Source organism: Aythya ferina, assembly GCF_964211825.1.
Source record: "Aythya ferina genome assembly, chromosome: 2".
Lineage (NCBI taxonomy): Eukaryota > Metazoa > Chordata > Aves > Anseriformes > Anatidae > Aythya > Aythya ferina.
The window spans coordinates 149,136,595-149,154,578 of NC_140297.1; the positions used below are offsets into that span (position 1 = coordinate 149,136,595).

Genomic DNA, 17,984 nt, shown 5'->3' on the forward strand with positions numbered 1-17,984 from the left:
TTGTTTCATCTTCAAAGGAAGAAACTTGAAGTGCCAGGGTGGCTGTTTTTCATCCTTCCTAAAGGATGAATCTGACAGCACCAAATTTCCTTGGCTGAGTCTATGCTGGTCCAAAAACACCGACCTCAGCAGTTAGGCTGATTTATTCCACAAAAGGAGTCAAATCTGTCCTGTTCTTGTTTAAACTCAATTTTGAAAGAATGAGATCTGGAATTAAAAACAAATGATGAGAAGAAAACAAAGCGCCCTTTTTTCACTCACCTTCCTAGATCTAATATTCAGGCTCCTCTCCTCACTCACTCATGCAACAACAGCTAAGACAGAAATCCCATGGACGTAGCCCTTGAACTCTTTCATTTTGTGCCGCCTCTCATTAGGAAACAAGTAGAGATGCCACGTCTGAGCCTTGGCAAGTGACAAAAGAGGCCAGCAAAGACTTAGGTGCCAGCTCCGTTCTGCAGATGGCTCAGGTTCTGGTGACCTACCTCCTTTTGCCTGTCCCTTCTTGGCCTGGCGTGGTTTGGACACAGTTAACTGATGAGAGCTGCTGTGTGTTTGAAGAGGTTTGGGAACTGATTTCAGCAGCCAGATCCAGTTTCTCAGCAGTGTTGTGTGCAATTGTGTTATGTTTTGTCATATTCCCTTTATTTCAATAAGTGTTATGAGAGGACTTGTCAGTGATTGAGGATTTTCCATTACATTTCTGTAGCCTTTTCATGCTCCGTGGCTGTCGTTCCCATTTTGCTGTACCTCGCCTGGGATAACTTCTCTTTGGAGCTGAAATCTTTCAAAAGGAAAGAGGAGGCACAGCTCACCCAGTCCCTGGCCTGTATGGGTGGGAAGGGGCTTTAAGACTTCTTGTTTGTTCCCTCTCTCCTCAGATATTTACCCTTTAACTTACTGTTGTGAGGCCACAAGAGATACCAGGGGAGTTGAATGCAGCAGGTCATGACAGGCACGATTGCTTCCCAAGGCAGGAGCACCCTTCCTCCTCAGAGGCTTGGGAGTATTGCTAAAGGCCACACAGATCAGGAGCTCTGTGAGGAGTTTGTCCTGTTCCTCCTGACTGAGCTTTTCAACCCCCTTCGTGTTTTGGTGGGGGTGGAGAAGGCAAAAGGCATCAGAGAGGAAGCAAGGCCATAGTATCATGGAATGGCTTGGGTTGGAAGGGACATTAGAGACCACCCAGTTACAACTCCCTGCCATGGGCAGGGACATCTCTGACCAGACCAAGCTGCCCAAAGCCCCATCCAGCCTGGCCTTGAACACTTCCAGTGATGGGGCATCCACAATATCTTTGGGTAGCCTCTTCAGCGTCTCTTCCATGAGACAAAGAAATGATGAAGAGAAAAAGAACTTTGTGAAGAAAAGATAAAAAGTAATTCAAGAATTCAGCTGGGGGGAGAGGGTCCTCTTTCATGTGAGGAACATGCAGTAAGCCTTGATCTAATCCCCTGAACATCACAAAAGTCTTGAGACAGCAGTAGCTTTAGGAAATGTTTTTGACCAAGTGTTTCACTGCCAGAAGGCAGCTGACCTGCCGGAGTTGAAGCTTTTTACATAAATGCATGTTTCAACGATGCTTTTGTCAGGAACGTTGCCTGAAGCCCATACCAGCTTTGAGAGAGAGAATGGTTTGAACACTCCTTGGAGATGTGGTTTCAGGTCTCTGCCATCCCCAGCCTTAACCGCTGGACTATTGTCTCCTCTCTTCCCACCTTATTTGGATTTTGGGGTTGGGTGATTTCAGATAACAACATCAGCCCTTGCTTTTGTTCAGCTGTGGAACGTAGTTTTTCCTAAACCTCAGAAACTGTTGTGCAACTAAACTTTCACATAAAGCCTCAGGAGAAATAACCCTGGATGGCTCCAGCCTGGGTAATCGGAGCACTTAAGGCAGAGTCTTGCAGGTGATAAGATAGAGAGGGAATGCTGTTGGGAAGAAGGAAGGGGGGAAAAGTCCTTGGGAACCGTCTTGAGTGTCAACTTTGGATCCTGAGTGGTTCAAAAAGGATCACAAATCACAAAGGATTTGGCTACATGGCTAGATTGAAGAATATCCAAAGATGAGGCGTGCCTGGAGGTCCTAGCTCCCACAGATGTCTGGGGGCGCTGAATTTCTGAATATTCATTAAAGGCCTGGGAGGGGGGTTGCTTCAGAGGATAAGTTGTGGTTGCGAAGACGAGCTTGAAGGCACAGCCCGTGTTTAATCGTGCTGCAGCAGCGGCAGGTCGGTGCTAGCAGAAGACGGGGTGCAACACCCAGTGATGCCTATCGGAGGCAGCGAGGGAGCTCACAAGCAGCCTGCCCACAGGCTCGGCTGCCCACACCAGCCAGGGGACATCCCTCAGCGAGCTCCTTGCTGCAGCATGTGGAGACCATCTGGGAACATGGCCCAGTCGCCTTAATTGTGCTCCTTTCTGGCACGGAGAACATTTTTGGGGCTGCAAAGGTAATTTTCCGTGACGTTTGGAAAACAAAATACACTGAACGTGCTTTACAAAACAAGCAGACCAACCAACCTGCAAATGACCGAGCGGCTGGTTAATGGTTTGAGCCAAGGCCGCTTTCTTGGGTGTTTTAGTGGTGGGATCACCAGGATGGACTCGGCCAGCGGAGGTTTTTAGCACACTCCTTCCCTGCCCTCCTTCGTTTTGCAGCGAGGTCCATGCAGAAAAGCGCTCTCGGAGCTGGTGGGTTGCCATGGCAAGAGCTGCCACATCGCACGGAGCTCATAGCAGGGTTTTCGTTGGTTATTTGTTTTAAAGAGAGAGAAATTTTCACAAACATTGTAAAACTGGGAGACAAACTAAATTAACGCAAGCTGGTCACAAAATCAGCGGTTCTTGAAATCATGCAGCTAAGGATCTTTTTTTGTTTTTTCTTTCCTCCCTTGGAAGGAGCGCACGTGTTTTGGCAAACAAATCCCGAATATTAGTGTCCTGCTGGATGTCAGTGACTGGTTGGTTGGAGCCTATTTTGCAGCACACAGGAAAGGGGGGAGGAGTGTTTGCTGAAGTCAGTGGGGATGAGCGCATGTTCTGGTCGCTGTGCTGCAGACCTGTTTCTGGCCATTTTCGTGCTTTTCGCGCTTCGTGGCCCTGGCAGGCAGCACCGTGGATTAGTAACATACTGTGTCGGAGGAGATGTGAGTTCGAACTTCTCGCAAAACTTTGCTCTTAGCATGCATGGGCTGAGTGGAGATTATTTCTGTGCCAGCACCACACGATCCCTCTGAAATTTTGGGGTTCGTCTGGCACGGGAGCTTCATGAGCCGTTGCTTTCTGTGCTGGTTGTGCTCAGGGTTTTGCAGGATTTCCAGCACAGTTTGGCTGGAGAGGCAGCAACGGCTGCCCAAATGACAGGTTATTTCGGAAACAATGAAACTTAGCACTTCTGTCATCCCGTCCCTCCATGAACGGGACCGGAGCCTGCACCCCACAAAGGGCACGGACACAGGTTAACACTTTCCTTCTGACTTCTCTTTCGCCTTTTTCTGAAAAATTCAGCAAGAAGATAATCCATGAGACCGGCAGGCAAGGGGGAGCTTTGGGCTTTGAAACAGGAGAGGGAGGTGGGCTGGGAAAGAGCACGAATCATACAAAATAAGGAGAAAAGCGAAGTAAAGAGGTTTACGGGATGTTACAAACTCAAGCTCAGGTCTTGCTTTCCTTCTGTTGACCTAGATAGCAGCAAGAGTAGCCGCCTTCTGAGCTGATTCCTATTTTTGTGGTTCTGCCTTCGTATGGCTTCTTTGCGTTGCATTCTGATGTCGTCTCGTTTGTAGAATAGTGATTAGTGTTTGGTTGTTTTTTTTTTTGCTTTTGGGGCAGAATCAATTATGTATAAGAAAGTACTCAAAAATCATTCCTTCAGATACTTTTTAATGGAGTGAAATTGCTCAATGGAAGATTTCTGACATACCAAAAGGCAACGTGAAATAATTGATTGACCTTGTAAGAGGCAACTAAGACGTGTTCCCCTAAGGAGGTGTTTTTTTTATGTGTATAAACCAGCCTTGGCTTTTTCAACCGAGATCCCTCCTACTCACCAGAAACGGGAGGAGAAGAAACCCAGTTTCAAAAAAAAAAAAAAAAAAAAAGGATTTAGACAAATATTCCTCAGTAAGACACTGTTGTAACGAGCAGTTCTCCTCTTCTGCATTTCTGAAGTATTGCTCAAGAGCCATTGTTACAGTTTGTTCATCTGGACACGCTATGAAGTAGCCGGAGGGGGATCCAGGGAGACAAAAAGGCCGATGCTTGTAATGAGTCCAGCTCTGCGCAGGAAGCAGTGAGTATGCCCGAATTAAAAACGTGTGGGAGGAGACAGGAGGAGGTAACTGTCAAGTACACTTCGTGGTGTTTTAAGGTGTCCTGATGGCAACCACTTACACTGGTAAGAAAGAAATGAATGGAAGGTTTTGCCAATTCTTGTCGCTGGCAGTTTATTCTTTGGCATGGAAATAATCTGTCTGGGTGAAACATTGTCCCTCTGTGGTTTGGGAGTGTAAGGGGCATTCCAGCCAGATGCCAAGGCATCTGAACTTTGTGTGTTCCAAATCAGACTCGGTTTTGGAAATGGGAACTGGTTTGTTCTGCATCCCGTGATGTTTTAAATGAGAAATGGAAGAAACAAAATGTGCCCTTCTTTGTGGCCCTCCATGGCAAAAGTCTGCAAAGGTGTGGATTGGGTTAGTCTGATCCTACTTTTAGGTGTGTCACTTAGCTGTTTTTAGTACGTGGTCAGATTTTATGAAACTTCATTTACTTCCAAAGATGCTTTTCACTCTCCTGCTTTTTTTTTTTTTTTTTTTCAAAAAGAAGGACTGTTTCTTTCAAACTGGGACATTAAATAATTTTTGAGTTATCCAGTAATCATCTCTTCTGCATATTTCATGGGTGAAATGAAAATGCGGAGACACGTCCTGCCAAGTCCCGCTCTTTTCCAGCAGCAGCCGCTCAGGCTGTGCTCAGCCTCCATCCCCTGCCCCACCACTGGCATCCTTTCCTGGAGCTCCCAGGTGCTGGCAGCTCCCATCCACAACCCAGTCACCTTTCTTGTAAGGGACATGGCAGGGAAAGGTGGGACAGGCTGGATTCAAAGCCCTGCTCCGGGCCTGCTGTGCTGACATACACACACAGGCTGGCAGATTTAGAGCAAACGGAGAAATGTGGCGCAGAGGAATAATGTTACATCACATCTATCTGCCAAGTTTCTGGCCTCAAGAACAAGAATGTACCTGGAAATCGGAGAGCTGGTGGTTTTGCAGCATCCAGGTAGCGAAAGTCCTGCAAAGAAGCTGTGGGCAGAGCTCCGACACTCTCAGATCTGTCATCTGTGCTGCTAGTCAGGTTGGAGTTTGAAGGAATTTGTGCCCCAAAAAGCAGCGACTGGCTCCCCTCTGTCTTCTCTGTCCTGCAGTTCTCGCTGTGGGAAGAGGGAGGTAATGTTGCGGTAGCGGGGGAGTGCTTCTGGCCCAGCCATGGAAACCCGACAGTGTGTGACAAGGGGGAAGGATTGCATTGTGCACCCAGGTCCTGGCACGAACAAAGGTCCTTTGTGGCCCTGCCAAATTCTCCCAACAGCAAAGCTGTCACTGTGTGCAGAGGGCAGCAGCTCTGCCCTGTGACAAATCGGAGAAGCAAAGGGTGCTGTGGTGAGGAAAAGGGAGCTCCTTTGGTCCGAGAGCCCTGGGGCAAGATGCATTTGTTTGCCATCCTGCCTGATAGGCACCAGGAGGGACACTTAGTAACCTGCACACACCCACCTGAAATCTCAGCATAGGGCAGAGCAAGGCAGGCCTTTTCCCCATAAGCCAGCACGGTTTTGAAAGGCTTTTTAACTCTGTGTTTGGGTTTTCTTAAAAAAGTTGTATGCATAATCTGTGATTATCCTAAGGAAGATAAGTATTTCTATTTAATATTAGGGTATTAAATGCATATTAGTTGGATGACAGAAGCTAGAACAGCAGTACAGAACAAGACTGTGTCTTAAGACTAAGTTTAGCTCCAAACTACTATTAATTTCAGACTTTAGATGGTGTGAACATCAGGACCATCAGTGGTGCTTCTGCTGGCTTCTGCTGATGGATAATGAATGCTTGGTAGCTTTGGTCTTGTATGAGATGTCTTAAATACTCAGAAGGCTGGGAAAATGTTTTGTGACTTGCAGTGGAAGGGACACATGCAGATGTTTCTGAGGGTCTTGTCTAACTTGCTGTTTATTGTCTCTTTGCCTTTTCTGCTGAACATGTATTAGGTCTTCTGCTTCTGCCATACCATCAATAGGATTATATTAAAGCAAAGTGGTTTGTATGGGTATGAAGTCTGGGTGCTTACTAAGAAAAAGAGTGATAATTAAATACACCTTGAAAACAAAGTGCTGATACAAAAATTGAAGCCTATAAGAGAAAAACGGTGTGCAGAGGTGATCTAAACAGGAATTGCAGAAGATTAAATACAGCAGGTGTAATAAAACAACTTCATCAGGCACAGCATGTGATAAGGGTGGTAGAAAACATCAACTAAGCATCTTTTAGAGGGTCACTGTTTCAGTATTTGACCTCAGAGCTGAGGTCAAGGAACTGATTAAGGGATGATGTGATGCACACTAGGATCACTCAGTTTGTATTACCAACAGTAGGAGAAACTTGACTGAAAAGCATGTGGGAAGTGTAGGTAAACTCACAGCAGCTTCAGGACAGGACTTCCAGAGCCTTCAGAGCCAGCAAAAAAGAACAAATATATTAGCAATATCAACAGGCTTTGGATTAGAGGGAGTTGACATGAGAAGGTCTTCAACACTTTGAAAACCTCCCTGAAATACTGGATTTTCCAGAATTTAGGCAAATATATATTTATTATATATTGATTTATATGTTTTAAATATATATATCAAGGCAGGAGAATTTTTAAGCTGTAGCATTCAAGCCAAGAAGACCAGGAGGAATTGGTGCAGCTTTGCTAGCAATGTATGTTGCTGCAGCTGCAAAGGAAGGTAACTTTGAGCTTCTGTAAGGACAGATGTCAGAAGCAGAGGGGCTTCTCTGCAGCCTACGTGCAGAGACAGGCTTGTCTGCAGCATGGCCTGATGAATGATTTCTGAGGGAAGGCAAATAGCTCAGGCCTTTGATCTTCAGACTTTTGATTTTTGCAGAGTTGTGGTGGTTTTGTGTCTTCAGCACGTGTTCAGTAGGACCTAAACTAAGAGTCCCAGCTCCTTCTGCACTGGCTGTTAAATATTTTTAACTCATGAGCCAGGAGGATAATCTGAATTTCATAGCCTGGAGCACAGACCACCTGGATATAATTTCCAGCCCTGCAGACTTCCCATGTGACCGTGGTGGGTAGGGCATGATTTTTTGCACTGTCTCTACCCCATCCCATTTGGCAGCAGCAAGCTGTAAATTGGCTTGACCATTTAATGAAGCCTCAGCCACAATCTCTTCATGCCTTAATTGCCCATCTGAGCAATGGGATAACGGCACTGCCTTAATTCACAGCCCTGCTGTGAGGATAGGTGCCTCAACAGCCGTAAAGCCTTCAGATGCTGGGCTGCTGGGATCCTCTGAATACCGTAGGTCATTAACTACCTAAGGGCAGGCTCCTACTTGAGGAAAAAGGCCCTAGAAAATCTACCTGTCTTACATACTCGGTGGACATCGTGTGATTGCTGTCAGAGAAGAAAAGGCTCTGAACGGGGAAGTTCATTTTCCATGGTGTGAGGCGAGGCCGTTCTTGAAACAGCCTTTCCTTTAAACAAGTACAGCACAAGAAAATGTAATGTAAAATGTGACAGGATGAGAGTTATTTACACTAAGATGCTCAGAAAGGCCTTCAGCAGAACCATCAGCACCAGGGCTGGAGGGAGGCAAGGAGGTCAGGTGGATGGATGTGGAGCACTGCATAGGCCGGTGCTTCTTTTAAGCACCTAAATCCTCATAACCAGCAGCCATCAACTTTCTTGTGAATGGGGACGTAGAGATGTGACCTGCTGATTTTACACCTAGCATGGGCAAGTGTGGGGGTCTGCAACATGCTGTCCGACCCGGTGGTGGGGTCTGTCTGCACTCCCAGACCAACACATGGCATTTCAGTGTGGGGTTTTACCTCACGTTTGCCTCCTCAATTCATCAGGGTATCGAACCACCTGAGTTAGGCCAAAGGCTGACTCTTCATCAGCTTAAAATCGGAGCTGTCTTGAAGTGCCTGGGGCATCAGGTTTGTGTGATATTCCCCCCTGCATTAGGGGGACACTGGGTGTCCAGGTACCCGAAAATCTGGCTGGCAGTTTTTGGGGTGGTTTGGTTTTGAAGGTGTGTTGAAGTTCCTGCTTCTGGAAATCTCAAGGTGAACATTTTTTTGTACATTGCTGTGCAAGCCCTCAGCGTGGTGGGCTCCCAGGCACTGCTTCATACCTCAAACCCTGCTTTGTGATAGTTTATGGCACCATAGCTCAGGCCTTTTCATTCAGATGGAGAATATTTTTAGGTATTATGATAGTAAGCCAGACCTAATTTTTTTTAATTGGAAATTACTGTTTTCTGAAGCTTTTCCTGGTGGTGCCAAGGTTCAGACTGCATAGGCAGTGTCAATCTGAACAACGAGAAGCGATAGCCATTGAATTCAACAGAGCATAGATGAGTGGAAAGGGAAGTGGGGGCAGGAGAGAAGAACAGGAGGGTCTGGGGAGCAATGTTAAAACCATGCTGTGGGAGGGAGATGTTACACCAGCCTGTCTGTGGTGTTTTCTCCTCTGATCTGTACTCCTCATCTGGGAACATGAAGATACACACAGAAGCCCTTGGGGGTGGGGGGAAAGGGAAGAGGTGCAGTGAGTCACCAGCGTTGTAAATCACAACCATCTGCGTTTTTCTACCACATCTTGAGTGAGTCAAAGGGGGAGGTGTGCAGCTATAGACACGCAGGTTACTAATGTTTTGTGTTAATTGTTGAGCTCCTTCCTCTCTTTTGGGAACTCCGTAGACTCCTCCAAGTGCTGCTGCTGTGTTGGATGAGGCTGATGCAAGGGATGCTCCCCGTGTCGGACAAATAGTGTTGGCCACACATCCTGTAAGTCTGCCTGTATTGCCTTTGTTGTTCAGACTCAGCACCCTGGTTGCCTGGATTTCTCCTTTTCCTCTCCCTCAAATCTAAACCCTGCTGAGAAGTGGTCACCAGTTGTCTCCTGCCCTCAGCCTGTGTTCCTTCCCCTCCATCAGGTCTTCTGGGCACTTTTCCCTCGGTGTTTTGTGGTGTGATGTGTGCTGCCTGTGTCAGGAGGAGAGAGATTTAGGGGCTGCTTGTAGAGAAATTAAGTTGGTTGTGGGTTTTTTTTGAGAAAGAGCTTATTTCTGTCCTGGAGCCATGCAAGAAGAACACCCAGTATGCACACGTGATTTTTGTTTGCCCTATGCAGCTCAAAAGAGTTTGTGAGGGCCTTAATTTTACTTGAAAAACTCGCTGCTGAGCTGACTAAAGGATGGGTACTGCGGTTCCCAGGGCAGGACAAAATGCTGAGGGAAATGAGCAGTGTGAGAAGTCCTGAAGCAGGAAAATTTCTGTGCTATTGCTTACGTTTTGCAAGTGTGTAAAGAAGTCAAATGCCTTCATTCTGTAATAACCCATCTTCTTCCTGCTTTGCAGGCATAGGGTCCCTCTAATAACCATAGGTCTGAACAGAAAGAATAAATAATAATAATTGAAATATACAGGAATATATCAATATAAAAGCTGCCTAGATGGAGGATCACAGGAAGGAGGAAGGGGACCAGACGTTGCTGTTAAAACATTTTAGTTTGTTTGTTTGTTTTTGTGTTGTTGTTGTTGTTGTTTTTTCCCAACAAATGGGAAATGATTTCTAGAAGTCGCTAGAGGAAAGAGCACCGCTTTTAACCCTCCTAGGAATTGTTCGCTCCTTAAAGGCATACCTAAAAATAAAATAAAATAATTCACTGAATATTCAAACAAAACAAACTGGTTTTAATGTGTAAAATCAAATGTGGCTACATCCAGGTTTTGGCCATCTAGTTGAAGATACTGTGTACAGATAATTTCTGTTTTGTGTTTGTGAATCTCTTGTCATCCCACCACATGGTGCTAGATAAAAGCTCAATATGAAGAATTACTTAAATCCAGCAACTTTAATCCACTCCAGTGATGAGGATTCAGTGAGCTGCACAGACAAGTAATTAAACTAATTAGAATGAATGTTTTTATAGTGTTTCTATTTCTCTCTTAAGAAATCTGTTGGTCTTTATTTCTCTCTGATGAACACGCAAGTACCCACCCTAGGAGTAAACATGCTGCTGATTAGAGGAGATAATTTTGACACGGTGCATGACTAATCTCTGGAACTCGCTGCCCCTGAAAGCCATGGATGGAGGGTGTTGGGAAGAGGCTTAACCCCCATGCAGGTATTGAACAACTGCTGATGCATCCACCAGTATTTCTGGGGGGGTGATTCATGCATCCTCTTGCTTGGAGGAGGTCACACTGCATTTTTCCCTCCCCAGTGGGAGAGCAAGGCCCCAGGAGAACACCCACCAGCATCTTCTGAGTTTTGAGCGTGGGCAGCTGCAGACTCCACAGGAATTTGGGGATCTTTCCTTCCACGCATGGGAAGCAAGGGATGTCCTCTACCTGCTAGCAGAGAACCAGCAAGCTGCGTGTTCAGTAGGACCCCAGGGCAGATGCCTCTTGCAGAAACACACACCTTGAGGGAAACAAGTTCATAATCAGTGAGAGGCATGGCCCTTGTGTGCTGATAATGATTGCCCACATGCCCCATTTGGCCTTCAAGCTGTAGGTTGCCAGCCCATTTTCCAGAGGAGAAGGCAGTGGCCAGGAAGTGAGGAAACCTGGGTGTTGTCCCCATCTCCACCACAGGTGCAGGACATGACGTTGGGCACATCACTGGTGCTCACCTGCCTGTCCCAGGCCTGTCCCATCCCCTTGGGGGCTGGAGAGGGACAATTCCCGTGGGGCCTGAGGGAAAGGCCACTCTCTTGTTTCGGAAAGCAGCCATTGCTACAATGCAAGCATTGAATCAGTCTGTAAGGTGGAGCTTTTCGTTATGGGTAGGGTATTGTATCACTTTCCCAGTCCTCATTTTAGCCACTAAACTACTTAAACGTGCATTTAAAATAGGGAATTAAAAAAAAAAAAAAAAAAAAAAAAGTGGTTGCAGATGAGTACTTAAGATAGAACATTCACAGCACACAATGTTCAACTTGCCCATTTCTGGGAGGGGGTTGGCCACTTGTGTTCATGCAACCAGCAGCACAGAAAACCCGCAGTTTTTACCATGCCTTTGGCTTTGCAATGGTGTGAATGAGAACATTTTAGTTCAAAGAACATACCATATATGAGCAATATACTCTGAAAGATGTCTAGTGTGCGGTGCTGGCTAGCACAGCTCACTCTGGTAAAGCCTGCTGAGGTTATTTTCACAACACTTGTGTTTTCCAGAATAAATTTCTCCATCTCTTTCCTCCACACCATGATCACGTAGACCCTGAGCTGTAATTGCAAAGGGGCAGCGTTCATGTGGACTGGCTTCAGCATGCCTTTCTCTGGGGTTTTCTCCTACTGTTAGCGCCTTTTGAGCACTGCATTTCATCCCACCCTCAACTCATCCCCATCACCACCACCCATCAGTGTTTTATGTGTGTATTTTTGCCTCTCGGTGGCCGTGCTGCAGGCGTGGATTCCCCCAGACAGGGCGTGCATCAGGGCTGCTCCTGCCTTGCTTCATGGAGGTGTTGGCACCCAGCTTCACGAGTCATGTTGATGCGGGTCAGGAGTATGGGGGCACTTTGCTTTGCTATTCACATGTGAAATGTGTGAGCAGTTGAGTCTTAAAGGAAAGAAAATGCGCCAGGCCATCATGACCCGCCACAAACATCTGCGTGGTTATTTTCTAATTAGAAATGTCTCCATCAACATATGTGAATTAAAAATCTACAGCATTTCCAATTTTATTTTCTCATGTCTCAAAAAACTATCACTGTGGCAATCTGTATACCTCCCCATTAATTTTGCTTTATTCAGCTTACAAAGAAGAGCAAAAGAGTCAGAGCTCTTGGCTGCTCTCTCTTAAATGCTGTTTAAAAGCTCAACTCTGAAGTTCAGAAACCTTCCTTTCTTTCTGTGGTTTTCCCTTTGTAAATCATTGCAGTCCCAATCCATCATGTAGGAATTATTTGCCCTGGTTTGCTTCTGCTTATTCTCCTGCATATAATTAAGCAATGTTTTTAACTGTGTTATCACAGTGGAGAGCAACAGCATTTTTGCTGTGCTGGCTGATGTGCTTTTTGATATTGCTGCAGCAGCTGCATGCTAACAAGAGTTGTAAGGAAGGAAAAACATCACCTAAGGCATGTTCCTCTTTGCACCATGGAATGTATCTCTCACCTCTCTTCTTTGCATTTGTAGGAGCATAATATTGCCACAACATTAATGAATATGAGTTCAGCCTCTCTGATAGGAAGCAGGAGAGCAGCTCTGCTGTACTGTTCATCTTCACACTGTGGCTGCCTCCATGGGTGAGGAATAAATGGTCATAGGGGAGTTAGAGGGTTCTCCAGCAATAGCAGTTCTTGCACAGAGCCAAGCTGTGGGCATGATCTTGGTTGGAGTCAAGTGTTTTTTGATTTGCTGCATGATAAAGCAGGGCAACACCCCAAAATCCATGGGCAGAAAGGCTTGTGACCAACAAATCCTTTCCAGGCAGCACCTGCAGGTGCTGTGCTGTCACTCCTGCTGCAACCCTGAGCTGGGAAGGGGGAATGGGAGAGCTGCAAGGAGTTGTTGGTACCTTTGTGATAGCGAACATCATGTTCAGACATGGGGTTTTGTTTGCTTTTGGCTGCAGCCAGATGCTGGCATAGGGCAGAGCAAGTTATCCGGTGAGATTAAAAACAGAGGAGTCTATTGGCAAATCACACAAGCATCACTACAGCATTTTATTTTTTTTAAAAAAAAGTATATCTGTGAAAAACACAGATCCATTTGCACTGGGTGGGGATTTCAACCCCTTCGGGGTCTCTGTTGCATCCATTTCATTCAGTCCTGGCTCCTCTGAGCTGGAAGTGAGATACAGTGTGAAATAGTGGCGTTTCTGGTGTGCCTTTCCCTTTCTGCGGCAGTTTTTATCTGATTATTATTATTATCATTATTATTATTATTATTTTATATTGCTTATGTTTGGGATAGCTTTTGCAGACTCCCTCATATTTTTGGGGACCCTGCCACCAAAGCCCAGGGGGAAGAGTCCTGTGACAGGGAGTTCAGCCCCTACTTGAATATTTGCTTTTTTCCTTTTAATTTGTTGGGAGGTAGTATTAAACTGGCTGTGGGAATAAAGGAAAAATGGGAGAAAGTGAGAAGATGGCAAAATTCAGCACAAGAAAGGTTTGTGATTTATTTTTCCAGCCCTTTGCTTGAACTCTGCTGTTTGTAAAGCCAGTCCACACGAGCAGTTCTAGTCAGCTTAGTACCACTGGCACAGACTGCCCTGGGGTTTTATTTTTAACAGCTCTGAACTGCCAAGTGCACTAGGATAGTTATAGCTTTACCAGCATAAAAGTGTTTTCACTGCCCAAACTTACTTCACTTGAGAAACCTATAGAGGCAGGAGTTATCCTTTGCTGCTGGAAGATGGCATTGCTACCCAAGCAAACGTTTTCCAGCCACAGCCAGACCTAAAACCGCGGTTTATTTTCCCTGCATAGTTCTCTGCAGTTTCCCAGCCTGGGAGCCAGCAAGCCACGAGGAAATCTGGCATTTCCCTGGTCATGCACCAAGTCACCAAATGAGTTGCCACTTTGTTCTCCTGGCTGATGCTCCAGAGCCATTCGAATAGGGCTTTGAAAGATCAGAGGACTGTGGCTGGGTTAGTTCGTTAGCTCTTGGAAATTAAACAAAACCAGGCTGGGGCCTCTCTCATAACTGCCACGATGCACTTTTTGAGCAGAGATGCCGAAAAGAACACATTGCTTCTGACCTGCGTGCTCCCGTCCTGATTGCTTTGCAGCAGCAAAGCAAATCGAAAGCTCCTGTTACTGCAGGCGGGCTCTGTGGTTTGGTTTGGACCTGGTTCACGGAGGCAGCTGTCTGCTTGGAGGCGAGCGCTTTTGTTTTTAACCTGGCTGCCTTTGGCTGCTTTGTGCATCTGCTCGTTTAAAAATAAAAAACAAACATAACCAATATTTATTTTTTCTGCTGTTTTTCCCCCTTGCAGCCTGGCAAGCCCAGCAGGAGATAAGGCAGGTCAGCTGCAGGGGTGAGGGCTGCCTTCCCCCATATGTCTGGGCTTTCGCTGCTCGTAGGGCAGTTGCCAACAGCACTTCTGCACTCCGTGCATGGTGGTGACAGCAGCTAAAAGGGAGGCCAGTGGTCCTGGGTCCCATCCGTAATAAAACAAAAGCAGTGAACCAGGCTGGCTTTAGTGACAGAGATTGTATGTGTGCCAGAAGTCTGTACCCAGTGCAGCCCCGTTTGTCTGGCACAAGACGCGGATTTTGTCCCTTGGAGCAAGCTGAACAGGGGCTTGGTGAAGTGTGGCTTGTGTTGCCGTCTCGACATGCTGCTTGCTAAGCCTTGGTTGTGGCTGAGGGGTGTCACAAAATCTGGGGAGTCACTGCCAGCTGGAGGACCAGCCACCTGCAGGTAAAAGCCGGTGGTTTGTGCAGTCAGGTTTGTGCGGTCCCCTGCCTGTCTCACAGAGATGTGGCATGGGTGGTCCATATTCGTTGTGAGAACTGATTGGGAGCTCCAAGGCAAGAGAAATGCTTTAGCAACTTCATATTTATCCTGAGTGAGGCACTTACCGAGGTCCTGGAGGAGCAGCGGCTTGGAGGTCCCAATAAACTCCTCGTACACGCAGTTGGTGGGCCTCGCTTTCTTCCCCTTGTTTTGGGACAAAGGGACAAACCCTCACTGGTTGTGGTCTCCCAAAAACAAAACAAAACAAAACAAAACAAAAAAAAAAACAGCACATCTTGGCTTGAAACTCATTTTTTTGTTACTGACCTCCAAAAAGCAGCATTTGACTTGGGGTTGATTTGTATAGTGGGTAAGGATTCTTGTGTGGTAGAACTGTTCAACGTGTAGAGTTAGCAAAGCAGCAGGTAGAAATACAGAAAAACACTGTGAAATAGAACATAGGAAAAGAAGAAATATGTAAAAATATCTAGTAAAATTGTAGCAGACAGAATTTGTTATCCATCCACCCACTTATACATGTTTCAGAGATACCTTGGCCCATGTTCTGTATCAGAGCATCCATGCCTGGGGCTGATCCTTGCATCCTCGTGAGAGGTGGGAGTTTGGCACAGCAACCCGATGTGGCAGGGAGCTTGCCGAGCTTCCAGAGAATGGGGAATTCAAGACATTTAGCCTGACTTTTAAGAAACATTTGATTGATCCAAAGTAGTAACCTAGATGTTTCTCTTTCTCCAGTCTTTCTTTCCCATCCCATTCCTTTATCTTTTTGTTCTTAGCTCTTTCTTCTTTTTTGGGGGAGAGGGGGATTGATATTCAGTGAAACGTAAGTAAGCCTTGCTCCGTCTTTGATGTCTTTTCATTTTCTTCCTTTTGCTGATGTTGCCACATGAATTTTGCAGAAGGTCACACATCAGAAAAGGAGCAGACCATTAAGTTAAGCTGTGTGGCCAGGGAGGGAGAGCAGCAAAGGAGTATCAGGGAGCTGTGGCTCCATCCTCATCCCCAGCAGCCTTTCCCAGGGTGCTGCTTGCACCTCCCTTCCCTCATCAGTGTCATGAGTGGGATCTGCAGGGCAGTGTGAGGTGACCCCATTCCCTTCACCCCATTTCCAGCAGCAGCCTGGTTTGGACAGCCGATTGTACCCCCTTCTCTCACCTTTTGACCCATTTAAACCAGATTTGATATAGCAAAGAAGCTTCCGGAATGATTAATGTTCTGCAAGCTTCATTAAAAATAGTTGGCTAGGAAGATGGGTGTTCAGACAGTTGTGTTTGTGTCTAACTTCTGATCCCATCTGCAGTGGGACTCAGCAAGTGACAGACCACAGACAAAATACTCTGTGGGAGGACGATTGTGAAGAGGGAAATTTTGAAGGAATATGTGGAAATAACAGAGAATATTCAGAGTAATCCAGTTTAAAGGTCAGTCAGCACAAATCTGCAGAAAACCAGGCATCATTTGTTCCACTGTTCATCTGCTTGCTTATTATTAAAAGGGAGAAGGGAAAAATAAAATAAAGAAGAGATGGTGGAAACCCAAGGCATGGGTGGCTCAGAGGTGCTGATGCCTTGGGTTATGGTAATGATAGTGTTGGTGATCCCAGGTTGGAGGAAGGTGTCACCGTGTCATCCTGACCAAGGTAAATGCTTAAGGAACAGCCATAGAATCACAGAGTTGTTAAGGTTGGAAGAGACCTTCAGGATCATCTGGTCCAACCATCCTCCTACCACCAATGTCACCACTAAACCATGTCCCCAAGCACCATGTCCAGCATTTCCCTGAACACCCCCAGGGACGGTGACTCCACCACCTCCCTGGGCAATCTGTCCCAGTGCCTGACTGCTCTTTCTGAGCAGAAATGTCTCCTCATTTCTAGCCTGAACCTCCCCAGCACAACTTGAGGCCATTCCCTCTGGTCCAGTCACTGGTTACCTGTGAGAAGAGGCCGACCCCCAGCTCCCCACACCTTCCTTTCAGGTAGATCATGCTGCAGACAGTCCGAACCCTACTTCACCGAGCTGAGCAAAGATGTGCCATTTCCCAGAGCTTAAATAAACCCTCAAGCATCAACCCAGTGTTGCAGCACTTCATCAAATTGGAGCAAAGGTGCAGGAGCATCCCTGGTCTTGGTCAGGCCTTTGGTGGTGGCTGTAAGTGTGGAGCACCGCACGTGTAGGCCGAGGCAACCGCAGTGTAACAAATAGCATCTCCAAAAGGCCTCTCCTCCATCCTGCATCTTTGCCGTTCCACAGCTTGTGTTTCAGCAGAGCCTTACCTGCAAAAGTACTTCATGAAGTGCTGTATAGAGAAGCAGTTCACGCTGGGTTTTGGGGAAATGGAGCTGGAAGCTGCCATCTCTGCGCTTATCCCCAGCCGAAGCTGCTGCTTCTGTCAGTACATCATTTTAGGTTTCCGTAAATACAGTAGGGGAAGGATCTGCGATGGGCAGACCAGCAGGAATATGCTCTAGAGACTTTCAAAGTACTGATAAACTGCAAACAGAGCTAAGCGGTTAGCATCTGCTTGAGCAGAAATTGTTTCTGGCTCTGATGGTAATACAGAGGTGAAAAGAGCAGGTTCAGGGACAGCAACGAGGTGGTCTGAAACTGCCCGCTGGTGTTGGATGTGTCTGGGGGAACTGCAGTGGGGTTTATCTCATTGGATTTTCATGCTGGTGATCCTGCTAGGTGCTGGTCACAGCTCATCATTTACAAGCTTCTCGAAAAGGTCTGCCTTTTCTTAGAGATAAAATCTCTAATTCAGATTCTCCATTTAATGTGCTTCTACAAAAATCCACACAGGCCCTACCCACGTTCCGTCCTCCTCAAGTCTGTAAGCCCTGGTGCCCCCCACATCCCATCCCATGGACTCCTTGATGTCAAACAATGAGTTTCCCATCAGGTCTGGAAGCATTACAAATCCAGAGCCCATCTGATCAGGAAGAGTAGCAAAATTAGAGTCAAGAATTGATCAGAAAAGGCATTTTGTGAAATAGGAAAGAGACATCTTTTTTTCTTTTCTATAGAAACTGTTATAACAATGGAATTTCACTCCCCACACACACACCCCTGATGAGCACAGGTAGATTATAACACAGCTGATGTAGTTTTTCTTTTTTTGTGGTTGTGCTGACTGATGTTGACTTCAGATCCTTTTGTGATATATGAAATAATAATTCATGTCAAGAAGATGGTTGGTATTAATAAAGAAGGGAGAGATGTGGGAGTGTGGCCATGGAGGTCGGCAAGCCCCAT

General features: G+C 46.3%; 1 protein-coding gene across 4 annotated transcripts in view; it reads left to right on the forward strand.

Annotated features, from left to right (window-relative positions):
- The window catches only part of ZHX2 (zinc fingers and homeoboxes 2), a 68,338-nt gene that overhangs the window by 39,881 nt on the left and 10,473 nt on the right, over positions 1–17,984 (forward strand). The window contains exon 3 of one of the 4 annotated variants that reach the window (XM_084511194.1): positions 8,989–9,075. The exons of the other annotated variants lie outside the window; for them this stretch is intronic. The gene's annotated coding sequence lies outside the window, so the exon portion shown is untranslated. The remainder of the gene's footprint in view (positions 1–8,988; positions 9,076–17,984) is intronic. 4 annotated transcript variants of the gene reach the window in all.